The following is a 14,079-nucleotide window of genomic DNA, read 5'->3' as shown; positions in this document are numbered from 1 at the left end:
ACAAGTGGTGTTCCCCAGGGCTCAGTATTAGAGCCAATTCAATTGTGTGAGATTCAACAAGGCTAAGTGCTGGGTCCTGCACTTGGGTCACAACAACCCCATACAATGTTACAGGTTTGGGGAGGAGTGGCTGGAGAGCTGCCTGGAGGAAAAGGACCTGGGGCTGTTGGTTGACAGCCACCTGAACATGAGCCAGCACTGTGCTCAGGTGGCCAAGAAGGCCAATGGCATCCTGGCTTCTATCAGGAATAGTGTAGCCAGCAGAACCAGGGAGGTGATAGTGCCCCTGTACTGGGCACTGGTGAGGCTGCACCTCAAGTACTGTGTTCAGTTTTGGGCCCCTCACTACAAGAAGGACATTGAGGTGCTGGAGCATGTCCAAAGAAGGGCAACAAAGTTGGTGAAGGGTCTAGAGCACAAGTCTTATGAGGAGCGGCTGAGGGAACTGGGGTTGTTTAGTTTGGAGAAGAGGAGGCTGAGGGGAGACCTTCTTGCTCTCTACAACTACCTGAAAGGAGGTTGTAGTGAGGTGGGGGTCGGTCTCTTCTGCCAAGTAACAAGCGATAGGACAAGAATAAATGGGTTCAAGTTGTGCCAGCGGAGGTTTACACTTTATATTATGAAGAATTTCTTCACTGAAAGAGTAGTCAGGCACTTGGAACAGGCTGCCCAGGGAAGCGGTTGAGTCTCCATCCCTGGAGGTATTTAAAAGACGTGTAGATGTGGTGCTTAGGGACATAGTTTAGTGGTGGACTTGGCAGTGTTAGGTTAATGGTTGGACTTGATGATCCTACAGGTCTTTTACAACCTAAATGATTCATTGATTCTATTCTATTCTATTCTATTCTATTCTATTCTATTCTATTCTATTCTATTCTATTCTATTCTATTCTATTCTATGATCTTCCAGACAAAGTCCAGGCTTTTCATCCTACAGAGATCTAGCTCAAGCACTACCAAAAAAAGAACCAAAAAGCAAAATAATTGTTCTACAATGTGGACAAAAGGAGATCCAGTGTTTGAGTGCTCTCCCTGATCCTCTTTTATTTTACAACGGAGACATAATCTCTGTGTATAGACAGTAATTTGGCTCATTAAAGTGATCGCAGGATACTCCTCTAGGCAGAAGTTAAACGTATCTAGATACAGTTGGCATTGTGCATGGAGTTTGTAGCACAGTGAGGATTGGTCTCTTCTCCCAAAGAGCAAGCAATAGGAGAAGAGGAAATGGCCTCAAGTTGTGCCAGTGGAGGTTCAGGTTGGGTATTAGGAAAAACTTCTTCACTGAGAGGGTAGTCAGGCATTGGAACAGGCTGCCCAGGGAACTGGTTGAGTCCCCATCCCTGGAAGTATTTAAAAGACATGTAGATGTGGTTCTTAGGGACATGGGTTACTAGTGGACCTGGCAGTGCTAGGTTAATGGTTGGACTTGGTGATCTTAATGTTCTTTTCCAACCTAAACTACTCTATGAATCTATGATTCTATAGGAGTAACAGGGACTGTTCTGTAGTCCAACCTCTGCTATCATGAGTAATATCTCCAAAACCCTTTATAAATATGCCTATCTACATCACAAAACTAGGTAGTATCTCGTCTTTCAGAACTTACAGAAAATTATCATTTTGAAATTGAAAATTATTATTATTTGTGTTCTTCTCTAAGCTTCAGATAAGTCATGAGCAATTTTATAGCCATTAATTTCTGTGCAACTATTGTTTCTTTTGCTGAAATAAATTTTTACAACCATGGTCAGAAAATGTGTATGCCCAGTGGCAGTTCAAATGATCTTTAGCTTGTGAGAATTGTCATTGAACACTGCTGCACAGGAGCGATGTACTTCCTGCTCATGTACGTATTTTAGTGAGCACTTCTTATTTGAGCGTGTAGTAGTGTCAGGCTTGATACTAGCACTGCACTTTGCATAAGAGGGAAATAAAGCTCAGAAAGATTTTCCTGAGGATTATAAAGTTTTGATGGGGGTGGATCCCATGCTCCCAAGGTAGTAGACACCCCGTCCACACTGATTGCCTGGTTGCTCTTGTAACGTCAGAGCACCACTATCAGAAAAATGAGACATTCCATATCTTTTTAAAAACCCTACAATCTTTTGTAACATGGATACGAATGTATAAACAGAATACATGTCTGAAAGAGACAAATCGAATCTCCCTATTCTGTTCAAATTTAGTTTCTTAGAACCTTAGGACACATAGCACATAAATTGAGCAGACTACTTACCAGACAGGAAAGTAGAAAGTTCATATGTAACCCTGACATTTTGAGAATGAAAAAGCTTAGTATGCATAGCAGCTCCACATCTACATTGTGCATTCAATGGCAAGAGGACATATGGAAAAAATAGAAATGTCATTGCATTAGTCACTGAATTAATGTTGTGGCTGCCTGTTACTATTAAGGTTATGACTTATACAGGACAAACTCTTCATTCTTTTTGTTTATCAGCACTAGTTATACCATTTTCGCGTCTTCACTTTAACTTTGTTGATGGCAGAAATGTTTTCTCTAGACTTTTACATTTATCCGCTCAAGCAAAGCTACAGAAGCAGTCACTTCAAATAATAAATAGCAACAAAACATTTCTATGTGCAATAAACTAAACTCAGTTCATGTTTGATACAAAGTGTAAGATATTTGGGGAATATATCGTTTACTATGGTAGTTACTGCATTTTGGTCATACGGGTATATTAGTAATGGCAGCTAATAGACTAGGCAGTTCAAACTACATTTTAAATTAAGGAGGTATATTGATCTCCATGTGTATAAGTTTGAGGAAATTTCCCAAATTTTATGCAGAATATTGACATATTTTATGAAGACGTCTCATGATTTTCTACTTTTTGTTCAAGGAAAATATACTTCAAATCTTATCTTTCAGTTAAGTAAACTAAAACTTCCCAAGTTCCTTCTTTAGTCATTTAAAATTCAGTACTGTCACAGTCCTCTGAAATAACTCTTGTTCAGCTGTTGTTCCATACACCAGTATACCTGTGATACAGCAGACATCTAATATTGATATTTTTATATCCATATTGATTGGCAAGTTTAATTATCTTTCTAAAAAAGTTTGGGAGAAAATTGGTCATGTGATGTACGGTACTTATCTAAATCATTATGTATTTAAATCTAAATAAAGCATATGTCTCATTTTTTTGCGAACAGAAATAACATGTTAGCACATTTTATAAATTCTACTGAGCAGCATTTATGTCAGCAATTGGTTTAAGTGGATTTATCATGTAGATAAGATTCAAGATAGGTAAAAGCTGCAAAATCACTTACCACTGGACTTAACACCCCATTTCTAAAACTTTGCCAGGGTTGCAGAAAAAAGTGAAGATATGGTACTGGCTTTGATAAATATTAAATCACAGGTGTTTTATTTCTTCCTTTTTAGTATTAACTAAAACTATAAATCACTTTTACAAATGAAAAATGAATTTTTCAAATTTTAAAAAAAAGAACTCAAATTTTCACATGGTCACACTTGCTAGCCATTTACAGACTAACCCTCAAAACAGCATACACTCATACATTTATTACACTTGCTTCACAACTGAGACACAAATGAAGCTTTGTACTGAATTGTGCAGAGTCTAGGAGTAACATGAACAGGCAGTATACTAACAAGAGGTAGGTTCAAAGACCTGAGCTCAGGCAGTGGCTCAGGTAGTTAACCATAGTAAGAAAACAGAGCTTGCAAGAGTCTGCATTTAGCTGTCAACTCTAATACAGGACTGCAAAAACTTAGGTCCTGTGCAAGGAGGGACTAGTATCTAAGCTACAAAGCTCAGCAACAATAAGCAACAACATGCCCAAACTCCACCTGGATCCAGTTGTAGTGAGTGAAGCCCAATCCACTGGGGGCATCCAGGCTACATCTGTCAGCAGCAATTGTCTGAGGAGTGGTAGGTCCTCAGTGGGAGAACTGGTGAGTCTCATCCTGGGTAGCAACCCAGAAGTTAGAGAACTTCTGGGAAGGAGTTCAAGCTCTGTCAGTCTAAAATCCAGGACCCTCTTTGCTTAGAGGGCTCTGTTGTCTTCCCCTTATCGTTCCTCCTTCTCCTTTTCTTTCTGCTCTTCTCTTAATTCAATTTCCTATTGATTTTTAGTCACTCTCCTGAGTACACAGGAGCCTTACAAAGTCAGTAGATAGATAGAGACAAACACCTTATTAAAGCCTCCTCAGACACTGTGGAGGCTGTGGATCTGCCTCTCTCCACTCATGGAAGGAAGGTGCTCTGAATCATCCTGCCAAACAGACAGCAGCTCTTTAAATATTACGAGACCCTAAGTACCCATAATAGAACATGTGAATGTAAACAGAGAAACTAACAACATGGTCCCATTTTACACCAGAAATCTGAAACTGATAACAGAACCAAATTAAGACCAAGACCATTGTAACTTGCCTTCTCCAGCTCATCAAAACAGCTTTGCAGGATTTTCTTGTCACACATGCCATGCATTTTCTGCCTGTAAGCAGTAAGCTTTTTCCACAAGCTTTATTTTGGCTCTGCAGGTTTATAGCACTAGCCACAAATGTGTAACCCACTTTTTAAACTATGCTTATCATAACCTCTAAAAAAAGTGAGCAATTCATGTAAGAAATTAGGTTATGGACAAGATTCTGAAAATCAGCATGGATATGTTACAGCTCTATGTCTAATCAAAGCTTTGTGCGGTACTTGAAAGGAACAAAATAAATAGCGTAATTCAGTACAAGCAAAGTCAGTTTACATTGTTAGGGTTTAGTCGGGTTTTTTCCTAAACTAACAGCATGACATATTTTATAATTACACTTTAGTCATTCTACTGTGCTAAACAATTACATTGTCTTCAGCAACATGTTGAAGGCATTAAAACTTCATTGTATTAGGGTGAAAAGGGAATGTGTCTGGCTGCAACACCAAGGTAAGAATGCTGTTCCATTGATGTACACAGTGGTGTCAGAGAAGATTCCAGGTTTTTAAGACAGTTGTATACAAACTTGCATAGTATAAAGAGATGCTCAAGCTCAGAGCCTGGTTCTTTAGCAGAGAGAGCTGCTGTGGTCACACTTGGAAAGTGGCAGATCTGGGACCAGCAGTGTTAAGGTAGGAGTATGTGAAGCTGCAGTGTCTTGGTACCCTTGAAAATCCCTCAAAAGTGATGAAGATGAAAAAAGCATCAGCAATTTCTACAACTGAGGCAGGAAGGGTGGAAGTTTAGTCTGTGGAGAGGCAGGGGCTCTCCTATGCCTCATCAGAAGCAGACCACTCCACCAGGAGAGGCATGAGAAGCAGAGTTCTTCAGAGACAGACACCTGTGGTGGGGAGCAGGACCTGACAGAAACAAATTTTAACAGCTGGTCTAGGAGCTTTATCTGTAATTTTAACATACAGTCTGCCAAAACAGCCCGCAGTATGGTTCTTTCCTAAATTCATAAGCAGACAAGTTAGGAATAATCAGAAATGCATGCTTGGGAATGAAATATTCAGCCTACCATTTTGAATACCTCGGGGATAACAATACAAATGCACTGAAGACACTGGTACTAAACCCACTGGACTTCTGAATTATCCATGAAATGATAAATGGCTCCAGAATTTTTTTCCAGGCAATTACCAAGTATATTTCTATGTGGAAGTGGAGGGATAAAACCTTTGGGCAGTGAAAGCTTTAAATGCCAGAAGCTATAATAGACAAACTTTTATGTGCCAGGAGTTGCATACAATTTCCTGTGCAAAAACAGCTGAACATAAACTGTTATGTGCTGCTTATGCACAGTTGTACATAAATAACACAGGGTTCATGCAGAACTTCATATAATGAAGTTTATGTGCAAAATCTTTCCACCTCACTAACTTTTCGTGCATACATTTGTAATAAATTGAACTGCCAAAAATAACCTGAAAGGCAATTAAAAAAGAAAAGCATATGAAAAATCATGCTACATGTTACATTCTACAATTAAGAAGGGTAAAATTTTGTAAAATTTCACATCAGAAGGTATCCAGCTTTTATTAAAATTTTCCTCTGTTCAGTTTTAATCACACTTTGTAACGCTTCCTAGTTACGCAATCACGAAGAGGGAACCTCCGTTCTGGAGTTTCTGGGGAATCTCAATAAAGAATTCCTGAAGATTTGTGCAGGGAGCTGGGAGCTTATTTATTCCATCCTAGCATCGTCTCTTCCATCATCTAGGTGCACCTTCTGGATTCAGGCCTATATTTGATGGAAGTATTTATAAACTAACAAAAGTGGGAAGTTCAAGAGTAATAACTCAGCTTTCCACCTGACCTATACTTCGCATAGAAACTTATGTGTCCAAGTTGCTAACACCTTTCATTTCCCTTCCTATGTATAAAGCATTATAGCTGCCATAAATTTGTTAATGAAGGAGCATTGTGCTTTCCAATATAGCAGCATAATAGATTTTGAAAAAGAGGCCAACTATTTTGATTTGTCTTCTGTTCCAATCTCTGGAGTCCTCTTTCAAGCCAGTAAAGGTAAGCTATGACACTATTTATAATATCAGCATATTTTAAGGTATTGTTTTACAAGTCCCAAAGGTTTCTTTTCACACTTCATATTTTCTGTTGTGGTCTCTACAGATTTCATCATTGTGCTATAGGCATTGTATTACAGCTAAAATGTTTGCATAGGTCTTATCTTCTACAGTTAATTTCCTTGAAATTATCAAGTTCTTGAGGAATTTATAACTTGCTACAGTGTGGTTTACATTTTTATTCAGGAATGGACTCATCTGTTTCATAACTAAAAATAAGCAAGCATGTATTTTTGCTCTTTATGACTTGGGACTTGCCTGGCTTGTTATGTATTAAATTAGATTTTTTAAGTGTTTAACAGAAAGAAAACAGAATAAATGAAAAGATGTTAAATATTCAGTTTTAACACAAGGAATATCTAGTTATCCTAGATCTTGGCTTATAATACAAATTCTTTCTCTTCCTGCAGGCCCAAGAGGAACTTCAGCCATTTTTTGAAATGCTCCTTTATGTATTCTCCTTAATAGAGACACCAATCTAGTAGAGAAGCCTCTAAGAAGTTCTACATTTGCTTGGAGGCCTCCTTAGTCCAGAACTATTTTCTAATATTCCTCATTACTAATGCCCCACATCACAATAGTACTATTATTATTTAGTTATTGTTATTTAGTTTTTGAAAACTTTAAATGTGATGGATTCCCTAACTAAATTGTCATAAATGGGTTAGTTTTCAGAACTACTATTTGTTTACCAGTATTAATTCAGGTTGTTCTGGAAAAAAACAAGATTGAATTTTCAGGGATTCTTTACTAGTTCTACCTAACAAAAAAGAACATTTGTCAACATGTTGAACACTACAGACTCCTGTGGTGCCCCTACTCATGGTCTTATTCTGAGAGATCATGTTTACTCTCTGCAATCAGGGCAGACATCTTCATGACCTAAGCAACTTCTGGATGGCTTTGGAGTGTGCTTTTGAGACACGAAAGGATCCACACCATTTGCCCTGGCAATAGTCAAAGGAGAGGGATAGACATCCAGGGGAAATACTTTCTCCTGAGATAAGCAATCCATCTTTCATTGATAAACAGGAAAATGAGCATTCACTTTAAAGCAGTTGCTGCACTAGATGTCTACCGCTTAGGTGCAAGGCAAAGGTCTAAGTTATGCAGACTGTATCCCTCATCATAGTTCATAGTCCAAGAGCAGGGAGACAACCTGAGTGAGGCATGGAAGGCAGGAGGGCTAGTGACCGTCCTATCACCACCAATATCCCAAGAGGCCAGTCAAAAGACAGTGCCCAATGGTAGCATTTGCTTTTCATTATCTTCTTTACCTACTTCCTTTTGGTTGACAACACCCTTGGGTCTGTTTTCTGATCATAGGATTATTGAAACATTCTGTATACAATCTTTTTGAAGCCTGAAATTAAAAATGTCCAGACAAAGGGTCTATTTATTTTAATTTAAATATTTGAAAATTGAGACACTCAACACAAAGGATGAAATCACTCAAACATAAAAAAGAGCAATACTAATGACAGGGGCTTCCTTGCACAGGGGTGGGTGTCAGTGTTCACACTGGAAAAACCTGTGGGGGGAAGAGACAGATCTGGAGAATTTAATTTCTGTGGGTTTGTTTGGTTTGTTTTGGGGTTTTTTTTGTTGTTTGTTTTTTGGTTAGTTTTCTTCTTTTTTAAAATGATCACAGTGCCAAACTCTGCAGCAATGCCCAACAGCGTAATTGCAGCAGTGGTAACAAATTGCAGCTTGGAAAATTAAGATTGGACATTGGGGGAAAAAAGTCACTAGGTAGGCAGTACCTCTCTGGAATAAGTTGCACAGAGAGGCTGTGAAATCTCTCTCCTGGGCATCTTGAAGACTCTGCCAGACACAGACACAGCTGCCCCTGTGCACTGTTGGCAACAGACAGGTTCAAGCAGGAGACTCCAACCAACGCTTCTATGATACTGTGAAATAATTTCAGTCCTTTGCTACATCCCAGAAGTAATAATAGTTACTGTTTAGCACAGGAAATAATTCATTGTGTGCCTAAAGACTGCAGTACTTTTAAACTTTAGTGTGTTAAGAATAATGCAGAAAGAAAAAAAATCACTAAATCCTTGGCTTTTGTTGATTGCATTTATACCCTTAATATTATTTTAACAATGCTCTTCTGTGATTTAATAAATGTTATCTTGTGTTGATCAAAGTGGAGAAAGTCCTTTATAATAGGACCTGATCTTTTAAAGCTGTAAATGCTGTACAGTCTGTACTTCTGATCAGCAAGAAAAAGTAATGCAGAGCAGCAGCTTTTGAGAATTACACAGATCTTGTAAGAAAATAAAAGGCCATTGTGTAGGCAATGGCACAGAAGTCCAGCTCATTATTGATTTGACAAGAATGATCCTCATGGCTTGATTTTCCAGAAGAACTGACTGCATTTGAACTCTTTTATACTCTTGATAATTACCTTTACTCAGACATAAAGTCGGGTCAGAACTGCAATCAAAAGTATAAAAGCAGAAGTTTTTGATTGCAGGGATCTTTACTCATTCATGATTGATCAAACTGATTTCTTAAATAAATCCTTATTACTTCATTTTTTCAGGTGTTCCTTTCTAAATGTCTGCTGACAAATGAAAACAAAGTAGTCGTTCCTCCACAGACCGGAGCAAATAGATGGAAACTGATGGAATTTATATGGTAGTACATTGACAGGGGACAGGATGGCTTATAATGAGGAGTGTTGTCCCCCACTGTGGAGCAAGGGACTGTGACTCAGAGCTGACCCTGCCTCTGCTTCTGTCTCGTTAGTCACAGATTTCTGTACCTGGTTTACTTGGTTGTTCCTGGTACTCCAGCAGACTTTCCGCAATAAGGCCAATAATCTATACAAAACCTTTTAGTTTCTTTCTATGCACAGTGTTGTAAATGCAGAAACTATTATTAATAAATGTGGTTAATTACTGTATCTGTAAAAATGCTGCAACAATTTCTGATAAACATACATCTCAGTTGCAAAACACTTTTAGTTCTATTGACTTTTTCTTCATTTATTAACTTCCCAGAAATAATTTAGAAAAGGAGTTTACTGGCAAATGTATTCATAGAAATAACATATTCCCATAGGATGTCACAAATCTCTGGAAAAGAAAAATCAGACTGGAAGTAATCTCAAACAGAACCTGATCTCAAATTATGTATTTACCCAAAAACGGAACAGGGATACAGATCAAACTAGACTTTTCTAAATGATTTCCAGGATGTCAGTAGTGGCTATGATTTTGTGTAAGACCATTCACTGCAGCAAAATTCACTGTCCTTCCCCCAAGAAAGATGCAAATTTTACAAAGTAAGTTTTAGGACTGATTTATCTATTCTCAGAAATAATGAGTGTCTTAAGCAATGAAACAACAAAGCAATAAACCAACAAAGCTTCAGCTTCTTCCTTAAGATATTTTTAATATGTGAGTATGGAGCATCTGGAAATGACAGAAAATATTTTAGGCCATAATGACGAAAGGTACCTGTTTTCTGCACAGAGATTTCTGCATGGAAATTGAGTAAATTTGTGTTTTGCAAATTTAATATGCACTCAGCTGAAAAACTTTCCTGCCATCAATGGGTAAAAAAGCTAAATATGAAAATTGTCTTGTTTAAATGGTAGAAAAGCATTGGATGAATGACAGGCTGCTAAATAATAATTAAATTTCAGATAATGCAGAATGTTAGTCTAAATAATGAAAATAATAATAAATACATGATAAATTTTATACACAGGGTTTCCCATAGTTCCCATCCCACTTCTCTCTATTTATGGTTAACTATTATGTTTTCTAGAAATAATGACTAAATATTAACTAATCAGCATTTTTAATGATAAACTATTGGAACATGTGAAGATTTCTGGAAATACCGTGTAAGAATAGATGAAAATGAGTATAGTCAAGCACTAATAGAGATGGAGAAGCTTTTGCTAAATTCATCAAATTGATATGAATGGCTGCAAAAAAAATATAGAGTATTTTGTAGCTTCTTAGATTCCCAGTTCCATTCAACACCTAAGGTAGTTAAGTGCCTGAATACTCTTGGGCATCTAGGCCTCAGATAACTGGCAGAGAGCAGATGAGGGTCTGAACTGAGCAGAGAATGGTCTAAGAATAGGGATGTTACAAGCAGGTGATGGTAGACTGAGTTGCTGCTGACGGAATACAGACTGTCAACAAAAAAAACTATTATTTCCACTATGCAGGGAAATGTATTAATTTATTTAAAAATATATATCTTCCAATTCTTAAGAGAGCTGTAAGAGTTCCGATTCATGCAATCAAGGTTATTTCATACAGAAAAAAATATAGAGTGGTTTAAACAACTGCTGATATCATTAAACCAATAAGATTATATCTAGGTGAAGGTTAAAACCAGACATTGTTAGAAAACATCCAAGATGAGACAATAGTTAAGAAGTGGAGGAGAATGTGGCAGCCTGGTTATCAGCAGGATAAGGAGCCCTGTACTCACCGAAGATACTGTTGCAGCATTTATTATCATCGCTTCATCTGCCTACTTGCTCATAGACATTTACTGGAACTGCAGCAGCTGTTACACATTTCACTCTTCTAGTCAAATAAAAGAAGCTATCTTTCTGTTGCATGAAGAAAGTGTGGGTACTCTGATTCCCAGTGCCTCTTCTCTACTCTCGCCTTACTCACTGTGTGTGTAGATCCTTTATTGCTTTCCCCCCTTCTCCATCTATTATTCATAAAAGTGCCAGTCTTTAAAAAATGAAGTGGTGGCTTTTTTGTGGGGGAGGGGTGACCATACCAAGGGCACATCTAAACAGACTAGGTTTTTGGAGACCATTAGCTGAGCATTTTCTGAATATCAGCTCTTCTTTGCTTTGGAAAATCTTGTACCAAAACCGGTAACACTTGATGTTACTTTGGAAAAAAAAAAAAAAAAGGAAGAAAAAAGAAAAAAGAAGAAAAAACTATCAGAAGGAATTGAACACGTATGTGATTTTGAATTCCAATAAAAAAAAAGCAACAACAAAAAAATCCTACTTCAGATCTGTGATATTTTCAGTATCTGAAATGGACCTCATTTATAGCATCTCTCGCACCTTCTGAGACTCCTGCTTGAATTACCTGAATCTCTGTGCCCTTCCTGTTGAAGTGCTGACTGAATGTTAAAGAAAAGCAGACCTTAGAAATATGTCAGACAGATTGCCCTCTAGCCTATATCTTTGCTATATACAGAACTACTTTGTCCAAACCAGTAAGAATGTACCCTGAAAGGTGCTTCCCTACCACCAACAACTGATACACACTTTATAGATGTAAATTTATTGATGCAGTTATAACATCCAAGTCCCAGTTCATGTTCAGCAGGTATAACACTAATTGAAGGAACAGTCAAGACACCTCTAATTAGAATAAAATCCATAGACCGCATATAGCTTTTTTGTAAGGGCTGCTGAAGCAGGTTAATTGGGAATTCCCTGGTGACAGAGGATGTGTCTCATGGTCATACTGAAATGCTTCTGATTTAGCACTCAAGTCTTAATTCATATACTATCCACACCATTGGCATGGTGATGCACACTCTGAGAGTGCAGAGCTCTGCTCTGCAATATGCAAGCTGTCCTTTTGGCAAGCAAGTCCGGGTGAGAAGGAGAGAGGACTGAAGACTCAAATCCCAACCCTAGGTGCAGAATAGACAATCTTCTCTCTTCATCAGGTCTGGCTCCTCCTAACTTGCTCTATTAAGGGGGTGCATGCTGCTGGGTACAGTAAGCAGGCTCTGGCAGTCAAGAGGCGGGAATCAGCAAGGTTTAACACTTTGCGGTGAGGTGGAAGTTTCAGAAGCAGCTCCCCCTTCTCTGCCCCCAGCATTGACTCTGTTTGGGGAAAAGCAGTGACAGGGGTGGCAGTAACAAACATGTCATAGTCTGGACTAGGTGATACAGTACCTGTGAAGTAGAAGATTACCTGCATCCCTCTCACCTCAAGACTCCTTTAGTGTTGGACACTCGTATGACACATTTGCAAACCATGAATGATTCATGCACCTATGCAACTCCAGGAAGTGTTTGGTCCATTCTTGGCCTCTTCAGTTCACGGTCAAATCACAACATGTGATTCAGGGTTTTGCATGGTCATTCTGGTTCAGAGGGTGAGTATCCTTTGAGATACTAGGATGAAACAGGAAACTGTTTCATCATGTAAGGCATGTTCCAGACACAGGGACAGAAACAGTGGTGTCATTATTTTATCTTCTCTCACAGTTCCCATGGCTTCAGCACCCAGTGTAGCAGCCTATTTGCAAACCATCTGATGCAGAACTGTTTGTCACAAGGACTGATTGCTAAGGTAACATGTAGCAGCAACTCCAGCTAGTCTAGACTTCCATGAGCACCTTATCATGACTTCAGTAGTCCCTCCAGCTCACATTTATGTTCAATCAGGAAAAGCATGATGGTACAGCTGGAATAGCAAGCAAACCAATAGTGAAATGTCCACTCCACTTTCAAGTGAATTAAATTCATTACTGTCTCCTCATGCTTGAGGTACTTATCATATAGAACAAGATAAGGAGACAAAATATAGAACTGGTGCAGGCATGGTGTTTCTCACACTGTACAGGCAGACCAGCTCCTTTTTTTCTGGGCAGAGATCTCAAGAGCATTGCTGGTACCATCTGGTGTGGGATGGGCAAGGAGGCTGATATAGGTCTTTAGTGAGGAATTAGATCGTCTTGCCTTGTAGACGGATTTGCCAATATAGCCATTTACTTCTGAATTGTGAGCCTCCCCTAGGTTTGTATTGCTGTGTCTGCTCTGTGTTGTTTATCCCATCTGAATCTGGTAATTTCTTGAAGGTTTGATAGTTGCTTTCTTGACCTCTCCAAAGATTTTCCTTAGGGAGAAGCCATCCTTAGGCAAGCTTGCTGTGAAAAAACATTTTCCGCTCAAACTATAACTTGTCTAATGGAAGAGTAGGCAGTGGCATATCACCTAGGAGACACACAAGACCAGGGACACATTTCTGCCTGGAATGTGACTTTAGACCCAAGTGACGTGGAAACTTTGAGCATGGTGACTTTCATTATGGGAGCAGTGTCCCCTTTGTCCCTGTTTGGATAAATATGTTTGAAATGTTCAAACTCCTTATGGATTCCCAGCCCCTCAGCACATCATTACAGCCACCATTAGAGGGGTGCCTAGGGGACACAACAGAATGACAGCACTGGTAACATAAGGTATATCTCTGGTAGAGGTAGGCCTTATGAAAGATAGATTCTGGGGAATCTGCCATACAGTGGGTTTTTTTTGTTCTTTGTTTGTTTGGGTTTTTTTAGTAAGAGGATAACTTGCTTGCCACAAGAGGTATCCTGCTAGTCATGCCTGACATTAGACCTTGGGAGACCACATGCTCTTGTTGGCTCAGACTGCTGTGGGGCCTTCAGCCTAATGTTTAGTGGGTACTGAAGGGACGGACATGGTATATGGAACAGCGAGAGGGAGCAGTGTTTCTAACTATGGCCAGAAACATGAGTATAAAGGC

Source organism: Platalea leucorodia, assembly GCF_965183815.1.
Source record: "Platalea leucorodia genome assembly, chromosome: 4".
Classification (NCBI taxonomy): Eukaryota; Metazoa; Chordata; class Aves; order Pelecaniformes; family Threskiornithidae; genus Platalea; species Platalea leucorodia.
The sequence above is the reverse complement of the archived record's forward strand: the minus strand, read 5'-3'. Positions refer to the sequence as shown.